General features: G+C 48.5%; 1 protein-coding gene across 1 annotated transcript in view; it reads right to left on the bottom strand.

Annotated features, from left to right (window-relative positions):
• The window catches only part of NMNAT3 (nicotinamide nucleotide adenylyltransferase 3), a 110,213-nt gene extending 90,460 nt beyond the window's left edge, over positions 1 to 19,753 (bottom strand). The window contains exon 1 of the mRNA XM_004419936.3: positions 19,589 to 19,753. The gene's annotated coding sequence lies outside the window, so the exon portion shown is untranslated. The remainder of the gene's footprint in view (positions 1 to 19,588) is intronic.
• Positions 19,754 to 22,899: the final 3,146 nt, after the last annotated feature.

The following is a 22,899-nucleotide window of genomic DNA, read 5'->3' as shown; positions in this document are numbered from 1 at the left end:
CAAGCCTCCACCCATCTGATGGCAGGAGCCATCCCTGGCAGGACCCATGCGGCCGCAAACACCAGAGAGCTCGGGCACACAGGTGAGGCACGTGTGTGTTGTTTGGAACATATATGTCAATTCTTCCCCAATCTTATTGAAAGGATTTCAAACACAGCAAAGCTTCAAGAACACCTGGATGTTCTCAAATGAACACCTGGCTGTCCCCCACCCAGATTCTACGGTTAACATTTTTTTTTTTTTGAGAGGAAGACCAGCCCTGAGCTAACATCTGATGCCAATCCTCTTTTTTTGCTGGGGAAGACTGGCCCTGAGCTAACATCCGTGCCCATCTTCCTCTACTTTATACGGGACGCCGCCACAGCATGGGTCTACAAACAGTGCGTCGGTGCGTGCCCGGGATCCGAACCTGCAAACCCCGGGCCGCCACAGCGGAGCTCGCGCACTTAACTGCTTGCGCCACGGGGCCGGCCCCTCGTTAACATTTTATTAGGCTCATTTTGTCATATCTATTCCCGACCCACTCATCAGTCCACCTTGTTTTGCTGATGCTTTTCACAGTAAGCTGCAGACGGCAGTGCATGCCCCCTGAACACTTCACCACGCACGCCATTAGCGAGAGTCAGTATTGGTTTAGTGTTCTCTTTTCCTTTTTTGAACACACAATGCAATGCACAAATCTTGATGACACCATTTGAGGAATTTCAACAAATGCTGCACCCATGTGACTCCAACCCCTCTCAAGACACAGAACATCCCATCACCCCAGAAAGTCCCCTCGCGTCCCTTCCCACTCAATCTCCCTGTCCCCCTTCCCCCAGGCAACCACTGTTCCAAATTTTTCCACCATGCACTAGTTTTGCCTGTTTTAGAACTTTAGACATCAATGGAGTCACGTAGCCTATAGTCCTCTGTGTCTGCCTGTCACTCGGCATGATGTCTGTGAGGTTCATGCAGGTGGTGCGTGTAGCCGTAGTGTGCTCCTCTTCACTGAGCAGTACTCCATTATTTGGCTGTACCCCAGTTTATCTGTTCTCCTACGGATGAATTCCTTTTTCTAAAGTAAAGATTATCACCTAATTGAGGTTCTTCTGTAATGAAGTCACTCTGGCTTACATCCCAACCTGTTTCTCCTGTGAGGGGAAGATGAGGCCTGCTCAGAGCTAGCACAGCTCTGCCTGGCCCATGAGAGGGTGTGAAGAATAGAAACAGCTTATTCCATCACCTTTGGGAAAAAAGAGTGAAAAGCACCCTCCTAGGATAGAGACCCCTCAAAGTGTGATGGAATGCAAGACGATTCTAGGCAGAAACCTTAATGTTTGTTTTTACAGTTACATCCCATTTCTGGCCTCTGAAACTAGTTTTCCTACATGAAGGGTATATATAGTTTGCTTTTTAAATAAATATGTTTACATTAAAAAACTTTATTTAAAGAAAAACAATAAACAAATATACATGGAGTAAAGATATGGAAAAAATCATGAGACTCGTATGCAGACGACTGAGGTGCAGGAAACATTACCTAGAGCAGTGGTTGTGGATCCTGGATGCACAAGAAAATCACCTGGGAGCTTTAAAAACCACCCACATCCAGCAGCCAGACCAGCGGCATACTGGTTAAGTTCACGCACTCCGCTTCGGTGGCCCGCGGTTTGCAGATTTGGATCCCAGGAGCAGACCTGCGCACTGCTTATCCAGCCATGCTGTGGCAGTGTTCCACATATAAAGTAGAGGAGGATGGGCATGGATGTTAGCCCAGGGCCAATATTCCTCAGCAAAAAGAGGAAGATTAGCAACAGATGTTAGCTCAGGGCTAATCTTCCTCACCAAAAAAAAAAAAACAAAACAAAACAAAAGAAAAAACTCCCAGGAGATTCTACTATGCAGCCAGGATGAAAATAATGGCTTAGGAGGCCATGGTTCTCCAAGTGTGGTACCCGGACCAGCAGTACCAACAGTACTTGGGCACTTAGACACGCAAATTCTCAGGCCCCACTCCACACCTTCTGAACCAGAAATTAGGGTTGGGGCCAGCAACCTGGGTCAGGTGGTTCTGATGTACTCAAGTTCGAAAACCACTGCTCAAGGGTGGATGTGACAAGCCCTAAAAGCTGCCTCTATCTAGCTCCCAAGAGTGAGGTTTGCATCATCATGGTACCAATCCAGCCAAGGTCAGCTAGCTCTGCCTGATCCCGCCCCGGGGGAGCCCTTCTCCTCCCTAGAACAGAGAGGGTGGGTGGAGGCCAGGTGGTGAGCAGCTGCTGCCCAATTACCAAAGTGATGACATCCTAGGGTCCACTGTGTCTTAACCTCAATTAATCCACAAAACAGTTAATCAGGCGCCAGAAAATCCAATGTTGACTATAATTTTATTTTCACCATGAGTTTTGATCATCACTGACCTCCTTCCACTCCATTACCCTTGTTAATTGAGAATTGACTGTGCAGTTAAAATGAATGTTTCCTCCACTAACAGAGCTGTACCAGATTCATCTTCAAGTCCCTCACAGCTCAAAAAATGGGATGAGTCTACAGAGATATTGATCTGATACAATTCATTTCACCAAGAATTTATGAAATTACCACTCAGAGGTCACCTCTTACACGTTCCTGTGTCTGAAGGCTTATAGGAAAGAAACAGAGTTTTAGTTAAAGGATAACATTGTATTTAGAGAGCTAAACTAGTAGTTGGCCAAGGCTGGCCTCTCGGTTAACAGTGATGTCTGTATTACAAGATGCTCAATACAGTTCTACAGATTTGGCAAAGTCTTTGAAAATACTGAGAAGATAAGGTAAGAACAAACATTTTGAGGGCTGCTCCTCTTCACCAGCTGGCTGTTTTGATGAGGAAAAATGCAAAGAAAGAAGAGGCTAATGAGAGATCAGGGAATCTGATTATCTTATTCCAGCGCTAAGTCTGAAAAATAAACTTTCATGTAAAACCCAAAAGATTACAGAATTTGCCAAAGAAAATGTGCTAGGGAATCTGCAGTGACAAATGGAATTCCTAAGTATAGCAGTGCCCCCTTACCCACGTTTCGCTTTCCATAGTTTCATTTGCCCGCAGTCAACTGTGGTCCAAAAATATTAAATGGAAAATTCCAGAAATAAACAATTCATAAGTTTTAAATTGCATGCCAATTCTGAGAAGCATGATGAAATCTCATTCCATCTTGCTCCCTCCCACCCAGGATGTGAATCATCCCTTTGTCCAGTGTATCCTCACTGTATACACTACCCGCCCCTTAGTAACTCAGTAGCCGTCTCGGTTATCAGATTGACAATCGCAGTATCGCAGTGTGTTTAAGTAACCCTTGTTTTCCTTAATAATGGCCCCAAAGTGCAAGACTAGTGATGCTGGCAATTCAGATACGACAAAGAGAAGCCATAAAGTGCTTCCTTTAAGTGAAAAGGTGCAAGTTCTCAACTTAATAAGGAAAGAAAAATAATCATATGCTGAGGTTGCTAAGATCTACGGTAACTTTTATTACGGTATATTGTTATAACTGTTCTATTTTATTAGTAGTTATTATTGCTAATCTCTTAATTAACTTTATCACAGGTATGTGTGTATGGGAAAAAAACAGTACATATAGGGTTCGGTACTATCCGTGGTTTCAGGCATCCACTGGGGCTCTTGGAACATATGTATCCCCCACAGATAAGGGGGCTCTACTGTAGTATGTACCATGAGAAGATGTTTGACAAAACACCACAGTCTTTATTCGTATCAGAACACCGCAAGGGAACAATGCCACCATGAAGGACAATCAGCCCAGCTGTGGAAGGACAGTCGCACACCGCAGGGACTCTCAGTGATCAGGCCTTCAAAAGGACTTGGCCAGCTGTCTCCCAGTTACTTGACTCAGGACTGACTATAAACAGCTCGACAAACGCAACTGTACAACTGCAGAGCCAGAATCACGTCCACTGGTGTGACCTCCTCTAGGACCCACCCCTCTGAGCACTGCCATCAGGCGACGTCACGCCCCTCCACCTCTGCAGTCATTCATTTGTGGGTCTCCAGAGTGTAGATAGGGCTGGGTCCAATTCAGCCTAAGACTGAGTACATCCTAAGGGCCCGGCAAATGACTTTTTAAAGAAAACTTTTTATTATAAAAAATTACAACATACAGAAAAGTCGAGGAAATGGTATAATGAACAGCCACATAGAGGTCTCCAGATGATCATTAACACGTCTCCATATTTACTTCACCTTTTTCCCCCTGAACTATATTAAAGTACACTATGAACACCAGGATATTTCACCCCTAAAGACGTCAAAAATAAAGGACACTTTCTAAAATATGGCACTTTCTCACTTATTTACAATACCATGATTAACAATGTTAATTAACAATAATTAACATTAAAATTCCTCAATATCATCTGATACCAGTCCAAATGCCAGTGTATGTCTTTTCAGGAAATAAAATATCCATACAGCTGCGGGGATCCCGAGAGAGAGCAGATGTGAACGCCCCCACCAGGCCCCCAGGAAGCAAATGTGTCCACCCCTGTCCCACCAGGGGCACCATCATTCCCAGAGGTGCAGGAGGGCAGGAGGGGGCGTTCCCTTGAGTGGGGCCTCCTTCTGGAGAGTTGGGGGACCTTGCTCCCCAGCCCCTTCCAGTCAGCCTGTGGTGGGTCATCTCCCTTCTCCTACTCAGTGACCAGTTTTGTCCAGGAGGCTGGCTCTGGAGTCAGACAAACCTAGCCTGTAGTCCCAGCTCTGCCTCTGACAGGCTGCCTGATCTATTTTTTTTTTTTTGTGAGGAAGATTAGCCCTGAGCTAACATCTGTTGCCAATCCTCCTCTTTTTGCTGAGGAAGACTGGCCCTGGGCTAACATCGGTGCCCATCTTCCTCCACTTTATATGGGACACCGCCACAGCATGGCCTGACAAGCGGTGCGTCGGTGCGCGCCCTGGATCCGAACCTGGGCCGCCAGCAGCGGAGCGCGTGTACTTAACCACTATGCCACCGGGCCAGCCCCAGGCTGCCTGATCTTGAGCAAGTTGCCTAACCTCTTGGAGCCTGTTTGCTCCTCTGTGACATGGGAAATAAGGCTTGCCCCAGAGGGCTGTCACGAAGACTGAATGACAGTGACACAGCCGTCACAGAGCGCCTGGCACACTGCCTGGGCCGTAACAAGCCCACTGCAGTCCAGCTGCTGACACTGGGGGTGGCAGGGATGCTCTTTAAACCACAAGGGCAGCCAACGGCATTACGGTGAGTGCGGGCGAGGCAGAGGAGGCCGGCATCCAACCAGGTCTCTAGGGCAAGGCCCTGCCTGATGCAAGAGATGGAAGGGTCAGCCCTTCCCTCGCTCCTGCTTCCTCCACGTAGGATGGTAATGCCAGATGGCAATGCTTAGGAGCTGGACGAGGAAGGCCTTGTGGACTACCAGAGCAGAATGGTTCCTGCAGGGGCCTTTGGCCACGCATCTGGGCCATATCGTATCTCCTACTGGCCTCCTACTAGCCCTGAACCTCACCTCAGAGGCACCAACCTTGGTTCCTCAAAGACACCTGCCACCAGCTTCTCTCCCTTTACTCTGTATAATGATCCCCACCCCCCCACCCCCACACCCCCACCCTCCCCCAGCTTCTCTCCCTTTACTCTGTATTAATGATCCCCACCCCCACACACCCCCACACCTCCACCCTCCACCAGCTTCTCTCTCTTTACTCTGTATTAATGATCCCCACCCCCCACCCCCACACCCCCACCCTCCACCAGCTTCTCTCCTTTACTCTGTATTAATGATCCCCACCCCCACACCCCCACCCTCCACCAGCTTCTCTCTTTACTCTGTATTAATGATCCCCACCCCCCACCCCCACACCCCACCAGCTTCTCTCTCTTTACTCTGTATTAATGATCCCCACCCCCCACCCCCACCCCCCACCCTCTACCAGCATCTCTCCCTTTACTCTGTATTAATGATCGTCACTGCCCCCCCACCCCCACCGTCCACCAGCAACATCCCTGTTTATTAAGCATCTACTACATTCTAGGAGCTCTGCTGGGTAATTTTCAGACATTATTTCCCTGACTCCATACTCCAATCTTTCAAGAAAGGCATGATTATCTCCCTTTACTTAGTGGCTTAAAACTACATCTACTTTATTATCTTATAGTTTTGGAGGTCAGAAGTCCAAAAGGGGTCTCACTGGGCTAAAATCAAGGTGTCAGCAGGGCTGCATTCCTTTCCGTAGGCTCTAGAGAAGAATCCATCTTGTCTTTTCCAGGTTCCAGAGACTGCCACACTCCTTGGCTCACGCCCCTCTTCATCTTCCAAGCCAGCAATGGTCACCCAGTCTTTCTCACACTGCGTCACTCTGACCGACGCTCCTGCTTTCCTCCTTCACTTATGAGGAGGCTTGTGACTACAGTGGGCCCATCTGGATGATCCAAGATCATTCTAAGGTCAGCTGACTAGCAACCTTAATTTCATTGCAACCTTAATTCCCCCATGCCATGTAACCGACGTATTCACAGGTTTCAGGGATTGGGATGTGGACATTTTGGGGGCCTTTATTCTGTCTACCACAACAGGTGAGGAGACTGAAACTCAGAGAGGTACTGGGGCTTACTCAAGGTCACACAGCTCTTAAGTGGTACTAGACTCAGAAGTCAGATTATGGGGACTCACATCCAGCTCTGCTCTTGCTACTTCACTGTGTGATCTTGGGCAAGTCACTTAACCCCTCTGGCCTCAGTTTCCTCACCTATAAAATGAAAAGGCTATCTAAACGCTCTCTAAGATTTCTTCTAGCTGCCAGTCTGTGACTGTCTGAGGATCTGGGCCTTCCCCTGACAACGTACATGGGAAAGTCCAGGACACATGAAACCCTCGCCTGTCTGTCCACACTGACTGAGGCTTGAGCACTGACCACGAGAGAGAGAGATGCAGACCTGGTCATGGCACGGACATCTTTCTCTCTCCTGGCTGGAATTTTCCAAGCCTTTTGTGCTGGGAACCATAGAGACGCGCCCTTAGGGACACCTGACTGCCTCACCCCACAGTCCTCCCAGCACAGGACACAAATCTTAAGTCAACTCGTACATGTTTTCCTCCCAATCCCCAGCTTAGAGGAGAGTAAGGATTAAGGTTTCCTTATATGATGAAAAGAAAAACAGAGTGATAAAATCAGACGGTAAACATAAGGATGTGCAGGCTCCTTTGGTGCAAGTTCCCACACCAAGGCAGAAGAAAGCTCCTCTTTTCTTTTTCTAATGCACTTTTTAAAAAAGCACTTTTTATTACAGAAAATTTCAAACATATACAAAAGCAGAGAGATTAGCACAATGCACCTTCTCTTGACTCCTAGGCCTACCACCTCCAATTCAGGTACAGACTGAAATTCACATTTTGAATCACCGTCTGCAGTGGGCAGCCCCATGTGTCCCTCCTGCATCTCTTTGTTTTGAAAACTGCTCTGCCACCACTCCTGATGATTCCGGAAAGTCTGTCAATCAAGATGGCCAGAAAACTTTAACTTACCAGAAAAAGCGATTGGTCCAGGAGTGGAAGCATGTCCCTACAGGACAAATCAGAGCCCCTTTTCAATATGGACACTGGACAAAAGCATGTCTTCCTCTGAAATCAGGAGCTATAGATTCTACATAAGCCTGGAGCTTCCATTGTCCCTACCTTAGAGAGTGAAGCCAACACAGTGGTAGGAATTGCTTAATGATAGAGAAGGTGCGATTCCTGGTGCCATCATCTTAGCACCTGGATCCAGCTGTGCCTGATACCCTGAAACTTTTCTATTATAATAGCCACAATCCTAGTTTTGCTTAACCTAGTTTGAGTAAAGTTTCTATTCTTTATAATAGAAAGAATCCTGAACATCCACCACACCAGAAAGCCTTCTTTAAAGCAAGAATTTTGTCAATTTTTCTTGAGGTTAGAGTTTTGCCTCTTTAATTTAACAAAAACAATCTGTATTCCTTAAGGAATACATTTCCTAACAGAAACAGTAAAATTACGTGATTTAAGGATACTTCCTCAACCAGGGAAGAATTCTACTTTGCTAGATTTTTATCAGGACAGCAACTCATGGATGATACCCTAGCACTGTGTGATGACCACCCCCACCCCTTCCCCCAACGAGCCCTGCTGGTGAGAGTTTTGGATACGACAAGCTGCCAGAGAGTGGTCCTGGGCTGGCCAGGGAGACTGCACAAACACTGGGCTTCGAGTCTGAGCCTCCTGGGGTACACCCATGAAGCCAGGCAGGACAGGGTGGCACCAGATTCCAGTTTCAGTGACAGACCGAGGGAGGAACCGCACAGGCCTGAAGAGGGAACTGCCACTAAGAGATACGGCTACAAGCAAAATTAGAGGGGGTGGAACACAGGTCACCCAGAAACCTGCATTCTGTCACCTCCCCTGCCCTTACTTCTTCCCCCTCCTCTGCACAGGCCTCCTCTGTACAGGGTGGACACAGAGCTCACCATGCTAGGCAATGTGGCAAAGAGCTACCGTCCACGACCTGTGGGAGCCCACGGTCTGGGGAGAGGAGGCACAGTAAGTCACGATGGATGAGACGTGGCTCTGGGGGAGGCGGATGCAGGTAACTGGCTCGAGCTCTCGGGGAGGGCTTCCCAGTTTATCTCCCACAGGAAAGAGGGCACCTACCTGTATCCACTGCAGCAGGGTCTGCAATAGCAGAAAACGCAAACAGCCGGTGCCCACCCCCAGAGGACTGATGAACAAACGAGGCAGAGCCACACAACAGAATACTGCGCATCTGAGAGAGAGGTGGACGAGAGAGAGAGACAGAGGAGGAGCAGGAGGGACGGAGGGAGGGAGGGAACCTCTATGTACTGATACGGAAATCTCTCCCAGACACATCGTTAGGCGAAAAAAAAAAGCAAAGTGCAGAAAGTGAGGACAGAATACTATGTTTTGTAGAAAAAGGGTAAAATATAAAAATACCTATAAACTCTGAAAGAATATAAAGAAACGTAACACTGGTTGTCTACGGGGAGGTAGGGGTATGGGATATGGGATGAGAAAGAACATTTTCATCGCGTACATTTATCTTTATTTTTTCTTAACTTTCCAATCATGCAAATATGCTACCTATTCAAAAACAAATTAAAAAACAAAATGTGAAGCTTCTGTGGTATTTAGGGTAGTTTTCAAAGGCACAGTTAGACATGTTTGGGGGTGGTGGCTCAATGTATTTTCCAAGTCAGCCACGATGTGACCCTGAGGTCTATGTTCCGCCCCCTTGAAGCTGTGCAGGCTGGGAAATATGGCAAAAGTGATGTTGTGAGACTTCTGAGGGGGGTCATGAGAGGTGGCGCAGCTGTCCCCGGCCTCTTGGGAGCCTGCTCTTAGACCCCAGCTGCCACACTGGGAGGAACCCAGGCCACACGCTGAGGCAGTCCAACCACCAGCTGGCCCCGGCCCAGCCACCAGGCCCTGAGTGAGGAGGCCTCTGCTGCGGCTCCAGCCCCAGCGGCCATCTAACTGCCACTGAAGGAGAGACCCAGAGTGGGACCTGTCTTGCTCAGCCCATCAGCCCCCAGGAACTGCGAGCGGGAACAATTAAATGATTGTTTTCTTTTAAGCCCCTACATTCTGAGGAGAAGTTCTTGGTTGTGCTTTTGTCTTATGCTTGATTTTCCAAGATGGAAGCTTTCTGACACACTTGAAACAGTTTACCCATAACCCAAGGAGGCAGCAGAAACCACCCGAGAGGGGCAAGCATTTAGTTGGCCCTGTGAAAGTAGGAATAGTCTAGAACAAATGAACATCTCCACTCTGGATGCCTATAGGAACCACAAGAGACACCACTCAGCAGGCTGGATACAAAAGTTTGAGCTCCAGAGAGGGGATGTGACAGAGACAAGAATGTGGGAGGCATCTACGTAAAGGTGGTAGTTACAAACCAGGGTGTGGATGAAATCATCCAGATGGAGTGTGTAGACAAGGGGAGGCCAAGTGAAGAGCCCTGGGATGCCCCACTGAAATGCCAGCAGGGGAAAGGCAGCAGGTAGAGAAGTCAAAGAAACAATCAGGAGGAGCGAGGAAAATCCAAGACAGAAGGGTTCAGAGGTGGGTGTGGTCAGAGGTATCAGATGTTGCACAGGAGATCTGCACAGAGAAAGCCTGGGGGACTCAGCAACGTGGAGGTCACTGGTGACCACAGCAGAGCAGTCTTCCCAAAGCGGCAGGAAAAAAAAATTAAAATCTCAGTGCATTCCCCTTAATACAAATTACTTCTGCCAAACTTTAAGAGACCAAATAGCAAGTAATACGGGGCTCCTTGCTTTATCTTCTGAGCAATGTTAGAAGAAAAAAGGAAAAAAGAAAAAATCAAAATGCACTTGATAGAAGGGAAAAAGGAAGAGAGACGAACACTGACAAATTGAATAACTACTGTCTGTCGGACAGGTGACTAAAGAGGCACAAGGTGATCTAACCAACTGCCTCTTGAATTCACCTTATTTTTGTAGACTGAGAGATTCCTTTGTGGACCATTCACAGCAACGGCAAGGACGAGTGAAAAGGTGTGCAATAGCCCGAGGAGTCCAGAGGCTTCATCTACTGACCAAGACTGCTGAGCGGTCGCGGCTGCAGGGAACACTTTGTAGAGGAGGATGCAGGCTCGAGAATCAGGGAGCCATGTCTGCCGTGGGTACAGGACGCAGGAATGGGGCACAAATACCAAGCATTCGCCGTCTCGGTCTTTATGGAATGCACGCTGAACCAGCTGAAAGGGAAATGGCCTCATTTCTTGAAAACACCGGGACCTCGAATCCTTTCTATATAAATTCCAAAATGCCCATAAGTCAAAGCATATGAACTTTAGCCACTAAACCCTACGGAGTTTGCTACATGAGCAATTTTAAAGCATCACTTGGAGTAAGGCCTTCATTTGTAGTGACAAATATTCCAATAGACTTAATAATAACAAAACATGGAGAATGTTTCCAGAATCTGCCATATGCCCCCAAATTTCTACCATTATTCTTCCTCCATGCACAGAGAAAAACAAGCAGACAAAATGGACTGGGACCCACAAAACTATAGAGGGAATGAAGTTGAAATGTCAGCACGACCATACTATACGCCTCAATCGTTAGCAGATATTTTGATGAAGAGCTCACTAAATCTTTAATTGGAGACAGAGTATTTCTAGATAAAGGCAATGAACACAAAGCATTTCTCACGCTGCCTAAGCCATAACTACAGAAATTCTCTCCCATCCTCTGGTATCAGTGTCAGTATGGTGAATCCAGCATGAATATTAAAACGTGGCATATAATCGTGGGTTGATACAACCGAGGCTAAATGTTTTCTCCCAATAAATTTTTCTTTTAAGATCATCTTTATGTACTCGAGAAATAACAGGAAAAATCAAGCTACAACAGAGGGGGAACATTGCCACCATAAAGATAAATCTGATTACACACTCTGGCCCTCTTTTAAAATGTTGGGTCTCACACTGCACAGCTCAGAATACTAGCATTCTTCCCCCTAAATCAAATATTGGTAGTCTACCCCAGTTCACAGGGAAAAAAATATGGTAATATTTTCCTGATTTAAAGTTTTCTTCCCATGATTTTTCTTAAACTTTTGGGGTTGGCTACTACTTAATGCAGCCTTCAATTTAGTATAAACAGGTCTCTGATTCAGCACAGAATTACGGATTTGGTTATTTCAGTTTAGTGCATGGATAGTGTTCATGGTGTTCAGGGAGTAACGTCACAGCAGACACGGTCAGTGCTCTGCCTGAGCTCTCAGGCCTCCCCGTTTCAGAGAAGCCAGCTTGACCCCAAAGTGCCAGCATCTGCATCCCTTTGCGTTGGTCCTTCACCTGGTAGCTGGAAGCTGCCAGAAGTACCTAAAAATTAACTCCCTCTGAGGAGCAATGCTCAGCCAATGACGGACAGCAACGGTCTGCATGCACCCGGCCCCAAGCCCCACGAGAGGCTACCTCTGGGTGGGTATTCTACACTGGCTGCCGGAGATCCCTAGCAGGTTTAAACTCCAGGGGTCCACATTGGTGACCTGCTTGATGGTGCGCTCCTCTAGCTCATTTCCCTACTTCCTGCTAGTGCTTCCTGCAATCTCCTCCCAAATAAACCACACAGACTCGAATGCTTCTCTCAAACAGAGACATGTGTCCCAATTTCCCAATGTACGGCCAACTGAATGAGTTCGAGAACTGCTGCTCTAGGACACACCACTGGCCACACACTAGGCCCTTGTCAGCACCAGGCAGCAGAGGATACAGGGGTTTAGGGCCAACACAGGGAGAGCCGGCATTAAGAATACAAAATCCAGGCCCTGAGGTACTGGAGCACCAAGGCCCGAGCAGGACAAGGAGCGAGGGTGATGCAGGGCTGCCCCAGGCAATTGCTGACCTAGGGTATGCGTGCGTGCTTGCGTGCGTGCGTGTGTGCTGGGGACAGAGGTCGCTGAAACTTCACCAAGGAGGCCACCAAAGGTTGCAAACCCAAATCCCCCACCCCTAGCCCACCACTGGGGACCAGGTGGGGAGCAAGGATGAGTGAGACTGGCAGAGGGATATGAGGCTGCAGGGCAGGGAGGGGCAGTGGCCTTCTTCAACTTAAAACCCTGAGAAGCTGAGTCTGCAGGGCCAGAATGCGCACATCTGTGGGCCATTCAGCCAGTCACGACCAGAGACATGGAGGCAGGGAGCCAAGCCTGGCTTCAGAAACTGTTGATTGAAAGATTTAATAAGCATAAGACCACAAATGTAGTGCCCTTAAAACTGCAAACAGCACAGAGATCATTATTTAACTTGGTTCATTTTAGGATTTTAAAAAAGTTATAGGAGTAATAAAACAAAATATGAAAAAAAGTTATCCATACTTCCACCATTCAGATGCAATTCTACTCCCCTTGAGGCTTCCCTTGCAGACTGTTTTCCTGAGCACGTCTTTAATGTACTGGCATTCTGTTCACCGAGCACGTAGCCCTTTCCCACATCGCTAAACTTCATATTTTTAAATACTGCATAATATTCCACCAACCTGGTGTTCTGTAATTTGACTATCCTCCTCTACTGTATATTCAGGTCACTTCTAAGTTTCAACCATTATAAATAAAGATGCATCTTTATACAGTGGCATTTTCTACTTTTCAAATTATTTTCTTATGACAGAATCCCAGAAGAAGCCAAAGAGTAGTGGTATTTCAGTGACACCTGAAGCAGGCAGCCCTCCCACTTTTCTCATCTGCAGTCCTTTGTTGCTCACAAAATATGAAGTGGGTAACAGACACTGGCATCCTTTTTCCACAAAAAACATTAAGACAAGATTGACCAATAGCATCATAAAAGTTACACAGAAGAAGGCCAGATGGGAGAATTGAAAAGCAAAGCAGTCTCTGATACTAAGTACAGGGTTCGTGCAAAAAGCACTTATTTCTGATCTTTAAAATGAACATTTGAAAGTCAACAATAATTTTAAGTTAGACTCCTACACAACAATTCATGTACCAGGCATTCTGTCCTAATGATCACCTACTCACAGAGAAACTTCTAGCCTTTTGAGTCTGCTCTTTACCTGGCCTGCTGTGATTCCCTTACTGACACTGAGTTCATTCTCTCCCATGTGACACTTTGTTGTTGTTGTTACTGCCGTGGAGTTGATTCTGACTCCTAGCCACCCTGTGCCCAGCAGAAGGAACTCTGCCCGGTCTTCCTGCGCCACCTCTCACCTTCCAGCGCTCTATCAGACAGTGCTCGGCTGCTACTCACAGGGTTCTCGTGGCCAATTTTTTCAGAAGTGGGTGGCCAGGTCCTTCTTCCTAGTCTGTCTAGTCTAGAAGCTCCACTGAAACCTGTCCACCACAGGTGAATGACATAGCTTTCAGCATCACAGCAACACACAGCCGCCACAGTACGACAACTGACAGATGGGTGGTGTAGTTCCCTGACCGGGAAATGAACTTGGGCCACGGTGGTGAGAGCACTGAATCTTAACCACTAGACCAGCTGGCTATATGCCACTTACTGAGCGCAAAGTTGGGGGAGTTTGCATTACTTGTTTTCATTATTCTTTTTCCCCACGACTGCAAAGCCTTTTCAGCGAGCAGGCTGGCTGACAGCAGAGCAGCTGATGGCTGTGGTTAGGAGGCAATTAGGTTGAACGTGTTGGTCCACCTTGCTCCACACTCCCCTCTCTTCCAAACACTGTGATTAGGTGGGAAGGATGGGATCAAGGCACTAAACCCTCACCTGTCTGCCTTTAGTACGTTAACTCTGCCTCTGCAAGTCGTCTCCAGCACTCCTACCCGGGCTGTGTCCTGCCTTGACAGTTCATTTTTATAAGAGGAAGCAAGTGAGGCGGGGCTGATGGAAGGGGGAAGGCAGGAAGGAAGCTTGGCTCTAATTTAAAACCATCTTAGGAGCTCTAAAAAGTTCCAGGTTGACTGATGCACGCATTTACTCCTCAGAACCTTTTCATAAATACCCACCACTTAACATGCACTTGCAAGAAGCATAAATACCGTCACCGTGTCGGCCTCACGGAAGACAGAGTTCCAGAGCCACACAATTACAATCCTATTAGAGCCGTATCCTGAGAATACAGCAGTCAAACCACCACCCCCCCGCCCCCAAGAGTGGTGCGGAGGCCTTCTCGATCTCTGCACAGAGATGCTAGTTTCCTTCTTTGCTTCGGGGAAGATGGCAGCTCATCTCTCGTAATAAGGTCTACATCTGAGACTGGCGGGATCAAAGATATATTTTGTCATCAGCTCCAGCCAAACAAATAAAATAAGTCTCTAATAATATTCAGTCATGGAGAAAGAATGTTTCCTGGGGCTGTTTGGATCACATCTTATTAAAAACTGGTCTTTTAGTGTTATTTTCTCCTTGTTCTCAGTGGAACTGAATGGGCTTGACGGCAGGCGTGGTGTCCTCAGGAAGGACCGTGCTGGGATGGCACAGCTCTGCAGGGGTGGGATGCTTTGGCCCACCCTGCCTCAGCTGCCTGCAGACAGGTGGTCCTGCCTTCTGGACAACAGCAGTCAGCTGCGCCCTTCTTTCCGCTTGAATGGCAGGACACCAGCTACAACGTGATAAAATCTACCCTGGAACCTCAGCCTGGTGGCCCAGGGGTATCAAAGAAGGAGAAAACAAACAGGGTCTCAGATGGACCATGTCACTTGGAAGGGAGAGGGCTCCAACACCCACCGTGCCAGACCTACCCTCAGGTGACCTGCCGCCACCCAGCACGAGATGTATGATGCCGAGAACCAGTGCACCCAACGAGACAACATCCAAGGAGGGGCTCTGTCAGCCCTACGGGGTTAAGTCAACTGAAGCATTAGCGTTATTGTCCCATTTTGAAGCCAAAGCACAGTTACTTTTAAAAGGACACATTCTTATAAGATTATCTTGCCAGCATAAAACATTGTTTACCAGAATTTATAGAAAAATACCATCCAACGGTCTTCAAAGGTATGTAATTAAATGAGCATAAGCCTTCAACCAATATTTATGGACCCACTCTATCTATATTGACACTGACTATATTTCTCTACCTGTTCCACCTTTACACATTCTCGTGGCATGCCAGGCTTCTTCTTCCTGGCAGTTAATCCAGTTTATAATTTGACATTGTGTGTGTGTTTATGTGCTCAATTCTGTCTTTATTAATAATTGGCCTCATGATGCCTGTGGGTTGCAGGAGGGTCGAGACTGTGTCATTTTGGCTCAGCACTCTGATCCCCGGGACACTGCCTGAAGAATTCATAGAAGGAAGGGAGGCAGGGAGAGAGGGAGGGAGGATAATCAGGCAGGCACGGTGCTGGGTACCAGGAACACTTGACCCAATAGCTGTGGACGTGCTCACAGCCCAGCAGAGGAGGCAATCCCAGGGCAGCTGGAGAAAGCCGTGCCTGGCAGAGGTGCCCACGGGGACTAGGGGGAGGCAGGGTCGATTCAGAAAGGCTTCCCTGCAATAGGCTGCGCCCTGCAGCTGCTCCAGGGATCTTAGCTTTAGGGGCAGCTCTGGCCAGAGGCAGGGAGAGCAGGGAGGTGGAGATGCAGATCAGACTTCACCAGGCAGGAGGCCAGGCCTCGAAACTGCACTCCTGGTTGGAAAGAGCCGACAGCTCTGACTTCCAGAAGACACTGCCACCTTCATCCAAGGCACTTTTACCAAAAACTCATCACTGAGATTTCCCCAGATTCATACCAGCAACAGAATGCCTTTCTATTCCTAGTTCCTAGACTGGCACTGTGGGGCCACGTGTACGTGAAAGAGATAATGATGAGGGAACCATGAGCCCACCGTGGTTTGTTCACCACCACCAGGCAGAACTGCGCAGAAAAAACAGTGGGGCAGGAACAGCATCCTGAGGCCTGCCCTGCAAAATGGGACCTGTCTGTCTTTACCAGGGAACTATGACAAACGAGCCAAGACAGACACTGGGCAGCACAAGCCACTTTATTTAAGAGCTTCGACAGCCCAAAGTGGTTTAACATAAATGCATGGAAGATTTAACTAGATGATAAAATACCTGAACTTGAAAGGCGCATAAATTATAATTTTGAAATTTTTTTTCTTTGAAGATTTCACATAGTCAAGAGCTTTAAGTAATGAATGAGATGCACATAACGTTGACTTCATCTCACACAAGCTGTCTGGTTAGTGTCTGTAGAGAGCCTTTGCTTCCAGATGGGACTGAGTTCAGAATCAACACCACCCATCTGTGTCTGTGGCCTTCTGTTTCCTCATCACAGTGGAGACCATTGGGAGGATTATAATATAATAATAGTAACAGCAGCTATTGTTGACGGAGCACTTACCACACCACGCGCTGTGCACTGAAGACGGCACTCCATTTACTTATATATGAGCATTCCAACAGGCCTGGGGGTTTACTGTACCTATAGGCACAATGACTCATTTTACAGATGCAAAAACTGAGCTTCAGAGAGCTTGTGAGATGCACCCGAAGTCACACAGGCAATTTTATCTGACGCCAAAGCTGCGATGTTCACCACCAGGATGCAACATACATGGAAATGCTTGGCCCTTAGCAAACGCTTACAAACATTAGCTGTCTTTCCCTATCTTCCCACTCCTTTCTCTTAACAGACACTAAAACACAGGGAAGTTCACCTTGCGGGTTTATGCACATTCATTCCTTCATTATGGGCCCAGGCCTCTGCTGGGTAGGGGCTTACAGAACTGGATTCCACAGCTCCTACACCAGTCTCATACCCATATGGGGGCGGCGGGCAGCCGGAGCAGGGGCAGCCACTCACAGGTGACCCACACCTGGCTGTGGGTTAGAGACAACCAAACAAGGCAATTTTAGGTCTTTTTCAACCCTAGTTTTCCCCCATGCTTTTGCTGTGTTTTCTTTGGCCTAAGTCTTCAGGCCTCTGACAGCCTGGCTGCGCAGGACGCCCTTTATCATGCAGAACACCCCTTTCTCCTGCCAGGGCTGGTGCTTTCTGGTAAAACCACTGCAAGAGATAACCCAACTCCCTGGCTAATCACCCTGCACAGGCCCACAGAGCCACCCTTCACCCCTGCTCCCACGCTCTGCCTGCCTTGTTTCACCAAGTTTTGCCCAGAATAAGGAATAATAACAGTAGCAGCAGCAGGAGTAGTAACTTCATACATATCAGGCACCGCTCTATGTATTTTAGGTACATTAACTCATTAACACCCCATAATAGCCCTCTGAGGTAGGCATTATTATTATTTCTATTTTAGTTTATTTAAGGGAATAGGGAGGGAGCCAATATTTCTTCAGGGCCAACTTATGTAAAGCACCGTGTTGAGGTTGCACAATCAAGCAATAAGTGACTGCCCAGAGCCAGTCACAGAGCTGGGAAGTAACAAATAAGAATCCGAACTCAGGTCTGGGACTGCCTACCCTGGCGCTCCCCTTCTCTCTGTGGCTGGCACTGCCACGGGCTGCAAGGGAAACAGAGCGGCTGCACAAAGACTGTCCTCTCTCTCTCTCCCTCCAGCTCCCTTCTGTGAACATCTGTCCTCTGCTTCTTTACCACTACCCACAAACAGGGCCAGACTCCTCTCTCAACTGTGCTCCCCCACAAATGGGACCAGACTCCTCTCTCAACTGTGCTCCCCCACTCTCTGGGCCTCCAAGCCTGTTTGCATGGAGCTCATCCTGAGCCTACACCAACAGTGTAAACAAAGCCAAAGAAGGAACTAGGATCATTCAAGCCAATAAAATATACCAAGCAGCTGACAGGTGTTTCCTGAAGCCCAGAGCCCTCTCCTAAATCTTGGGGTTTCAGGATCTGAGGGGTCCTCAGCAAAGGACCAACCAGGCTGCAGCCTCTGGGGAGTTTTCTGGCCAGTTTTACAGTGTGACGCCACCAATGAAAGTGAGGAAGTAACTGATGCTCAGTCAAAGAGTGTGAGCTTCACGTTCTGGGGGCTCATGGAGCTGGCAGTTACAGGTGAGGCTTTCTGGGAAATGTGCACCTGGCAGGAAGCAGAGGGGCTTTCCGTGAGACCTCCTCCGCTGGGCTTCCAGAGCACCGAGCCCGCCAGGCTGGAACTGTCAGCTTACTTCACCTGGCCCACCCTACATGAGCTCCAGGAGGGCATGTCTGGTTTCTCTCTGAATCCTCTGAGCCAGCGTGAATTGGGCACCAGGTACACGTTTCAAGAACGAATGACTAAACCATTCAACATGTTAGAGAACAAGCTGTTTGGGAGAGTCTACTCAGACAAGGAAACAGGACTTGAGGAGAGGGGAAGTGAGTGCTCAGGGGCAGGCACACTGTGTTCAGTCCAGACCAACGTCCCGCTCCCTCCAGACACAGCTTCACCTCTGCTTCACTTACTGCACACCTGGAACACTGCCAAGTCATTTACACTCACCGTCTCCATCCTCCATGGGTAGGAACAGTGCCACTTTACAGAGGAGGAAGTTAGGCAACTTTCTCTCCCTCAGCTCTCTGCAGGCTGCCCCACTGAGCTACCTTTCCTCAAACAAGCCACATTCTCTCCCTACAGAACATGTTTGCTCTGTCGTTTTCCACCCTGGACTCGGAAGTTGGACTTGGACTTCGGACATCCTGAAGTTGAGCTCCAGCATCCTTCAAGACGGGACCACCGGTTAGGTGCTCTCCCAGCACCCTGCACTTTCCATCTCCACAGCCTTACCCCATGGTTTTAACGTACACCTCATGTGTGTAGACTATCTGTGCACTGTGGGTCTCTCCCACTAGACAGTGAGCTCCACGGGGGCGGGCACCACGTTCATTCGCCACCACTGCACCCCAGCACTTGGCCCAGCGGCGGGCATTCGGTGGCACACAAATATTTGTTGGATACTTCTTTGCACCTGTTGAGTGCAGGAGTGCTGAAGCTGGGATCCCAACTCACGTCTGCCGGGCTCTGGGCAGCCACAGAGGTTACGGGGTTAGGTTGACAACGCTGCGGCAGAACCGGCGGCGCGCGGCGGGAGAGGGGGGCCGTCCTGGGGTTCATCTGACCCCGGGCTCCGCACCCCGCCGCCACCTGTCGCCCGGAGCCGGGGCCCAGGCCTCGGCCAAGGCGGGCTGCGCAGGCCCGGCCCCGGCTGCGCTTACCTGCGCGTCGCGGGGCTCCGCAGAGGCTCTCGGCGAGCCTCGGGGGACTGCAGGGGACGGGGAATCGGGCGCGCCGACACCGGGCTCTCCGCCCGCGCGCGGCCCTGCCCTCAAGGACCCGGCGGGGACGGCGTCAGGTCTCCGCGCGCGAGGCCTTCGCGGTGGGACAGCCCGGGACGAGCTGCCCCGCCCCCGCGCTGGGGGGCGGGTCTAGAGCCAACTTGACCCCGCCCGCCCCGGTCCCTGCTGCGGGCGGAGTCAGAGGGGAACTGAGCTCCGCGCCCCGCCCCCTCACTGGGGGCGGGACCTCATGAGACGGGGACCTGAGCCCCGCCCCTTCGCTCCAATCCACGCCCACTCGGCCCACCTCTGCTCCCACCCACTGGCCCTTTTGTGTTGTATGCCGTTTGCTTTTTATTTTCATATGTTTTGCATTCCGTTTTATTTCTTATTGCAATTTAATTTTACTTTCTTTTTTAAAGATTGAATTTAAAAAACATACCAAAGTAATGCATGAGCACTTTTTACAAAATAGAATTATCTAGATGTTCTTATAGTGAAAGCAACAGGCTCCTCTCCCTTGCTCCGCACACACAGCCCTTTATATCAGTTCCTCCTTTAGTTCTTCTGGTGGTCACCCCCTTGTCGCTAAAAAAATAACCTTACATAGCGATTTCTTGATTTATCTATTGACTTTCTGCCATGTTAGATGAGGATTTACTCTCTTACTGAGCCCTTGCCTCCCTTCTCTTGACAAATTTACACCTCTATCCTCGAGTCCTGCCCTGGTGAGCTCTGAGGCCTCAAACGGGAGTGGAGGAAGGTTTTCTGGGACCTGCAGCTTATACAATTGTGGAAGAAGGGGGGGCTGTTTCAGAAAGCCCTACAGAATTAATGCTTGCAAGTGAACATTTATTTGGAATGAGAAAAGCAATCACAACAAAATCCTGGGGCCTCGGAAATTCAGGTCCCTATCCCCTGAGATCTTAGGTAATTTACTTGCTGAATTTGCTTCTCCAGTGTGGCCTGGCTTTCTCTGCCCACACAGAACCCTCCATAACTCCCAGCCCTCCCAGGGGATTGGGGTGAAGGTCAAGATTCGTCAGTTTCTGCCAATAGGATTTCCTAATGGCCTGACTTGGAGTATGCAAAAAAGAGAGACGTCAAGGATGATGTCAAGGTTTTGTGATTGCTGCACACTTAATTCCCAGCTTTTCCTAGCATTGGTGACAAGTTGTCACCTTAGTATGGAGAGTGTTTTAAAGGTTGGCTCTGGGCCCCTGCGTGGTTACAGATGCTCACAGTGCTCCCATGAGGCTGGCTGAACAGGCCCACTGTCTCCACTTTTAGGAGGGCCCGTCTTGTCCCTCTTGTATCAACACAGGGGGCACAGCTAGCATCCAGTGAGTGCCCAGGTGAAGGGGCTGGTCCATCCCACCCCACTCAGACTGAAGAAACAGCATCCACACCCTCCCTAACACCCCTCCTCTCCTCAGAGAGTTCAGCTCCTCCCCTTCCTCTGCTCTGCCTCCCTTCTCTTCTGCTCACTCTCCTTCTCCTTCCCTCATCCAGCTCCTGAGGATCAGGGACTTGGGAGTAATTCCGACTTAGGGTGTGAAATGTGGCTCCACAAGGTGACCTTGGGCAAAGTCACTTTTCCACTTCAAGCCTCAGTTTCCTTCTCTGAAATTGGAAGGAACAACCTCTACCACGTTGGGTTTGGAGGAGGATTAAGTGGCTTAATATCCATATATGCAAGGATAATTATTTTTTTTTTTCAATTTTTAAAACCTTGCTACTTTTTTAACAACTCAGAAATTTTAAATATTAGTCGAATTTATTACTCTTTTCTTTTTATTGCTTCTGGATTTTGTATCATACTTAGAAAGGCCATTGCCACCCTGAGATTTAAAAAAAATTTCAAGGATAATTATCTTTGGATGTTCTCTTATTGATAACTGTTTGTCTCCCAGCAGAGTGGGAGGCTCATGAGAAAGGTAAGGGACTTCTAAGAATCTGTGTGTAGCATGTCAGTACCACAGCCAAACTGAGCTGGGGCCCTGACCCTGCACACAGAGAGCAAGAGTGAGACTAGACAATGACTTCCCCATGCAAAGGGTGCTTCTTTCCCTGGGGTAGTGAAGACTAGGGCTTGGTCCAGGAGGAAGCCTGGCTTTCTGGGCACGAAATAGTGTCTCCTAGTGGTGGGAGGTAAGAACTTCACATGCTAGCCACACCACCTAATCTGAGTCGGGAAGGGCAGTAGTTGAGAAATCCATTCTGGAGAGACAAATCTAGATGAGAGTCATGTCCTTTGCTTGAGGGCACAAAGGGCTGCTGGGTCATGGGTTTAATGGGGATAATATTTCTGGATCTCTCCTTTATTGGTAAGTTTTACTTCTGAATCCTGTCTGCCATTATGGCTCAAGAAATGGGGCCAGGTAACGCCACCTCAGGAAGAGGGAGGATTTTACATAGAGGGTGTCTCAGTTCCGGTCCCTCAGAAGCAGATCCCGAGACAAGACTTCAAGTGCAAGTTGTGTTTATTTGGGAGATACAGTGAACGCCAACAGAAGCACAGAGAAGGAACACAGAGAAGGAAGGGCAGTCCAATCAAGGGTGCATTGTTAAGCCAGCTACATTTTACAAATTATTTCTAGGCGTAATAATGTGGTTACCAAATGAGATCAAGCTATAACACTATTGCACAGCTTCCTTCTCTCACCTAACAGTGTTCTGGTGGAGTTTTAGCAGGAGCACCTCATTACGGCAGTAATGAAGGTGCAGATGCCTGAGAGTCCTGTCTCAGGCCTAGAGGTGTGTCTTGAGAACATTCTGGAAAACTCACTCTTGGCCGGGTCGTGAGGGGACTTCGGGCTGGCTCAGCCTCTGCATTTGGATGAGCCCATAACCATGACTTCTGAGTTCTCACTGAGAAAGGGCAAGCTTTGGCTGAGTAAAAATAAAATATGAAAAAGTAGACCGGTGGACTTTTAAAATGACCAAAGAGGACAAACTTTTCGGTCAGTCCGAGTACTTCAGAAAGTGGGTGTCTTCTCACAAGCGGTGAACAGACAATGCCAACCCCAAGTCTTTCTTACATGGCCTTTGAAGCAGGCCTCTGCTAGAAAGCCGTCACTTTGTCAGCCTGGCTCCATTGGCCATTTAACCATTGAGCTAAAGAGATCCTTTTAAAACGTAGAACAGAGCCTAGTACACCCCTGCTCAGAAGCTCTCAGCAGCTTCCTCCACAATCAGCGTAAAATCCCGAGTCCTTCCCAGTGGCCTCCTAGGCCCTCACAAGATCTGCC

The sequence above is a fragment of the Ceratotherium simum genome, chromosome 5 (genome assembly GCF_057802395.1).
Source record: "Ceratotherium simum simum isolate JZ-2026a chromosome 5, ASM5780239v1, whole genome shotgun sequence".
Lineage (NCBI taxonomy): Eukaryota > Metazoa > Chordata > Mammalia > Perissodactyla > Rhinocerotidae > Ceratotherium > Ceratotherium simum.
The sequence above is the reverse complement of the archived record's forward strand: the minus strand, read 5'-3'. Positions and strand labels throughout refer to the sequence as shown.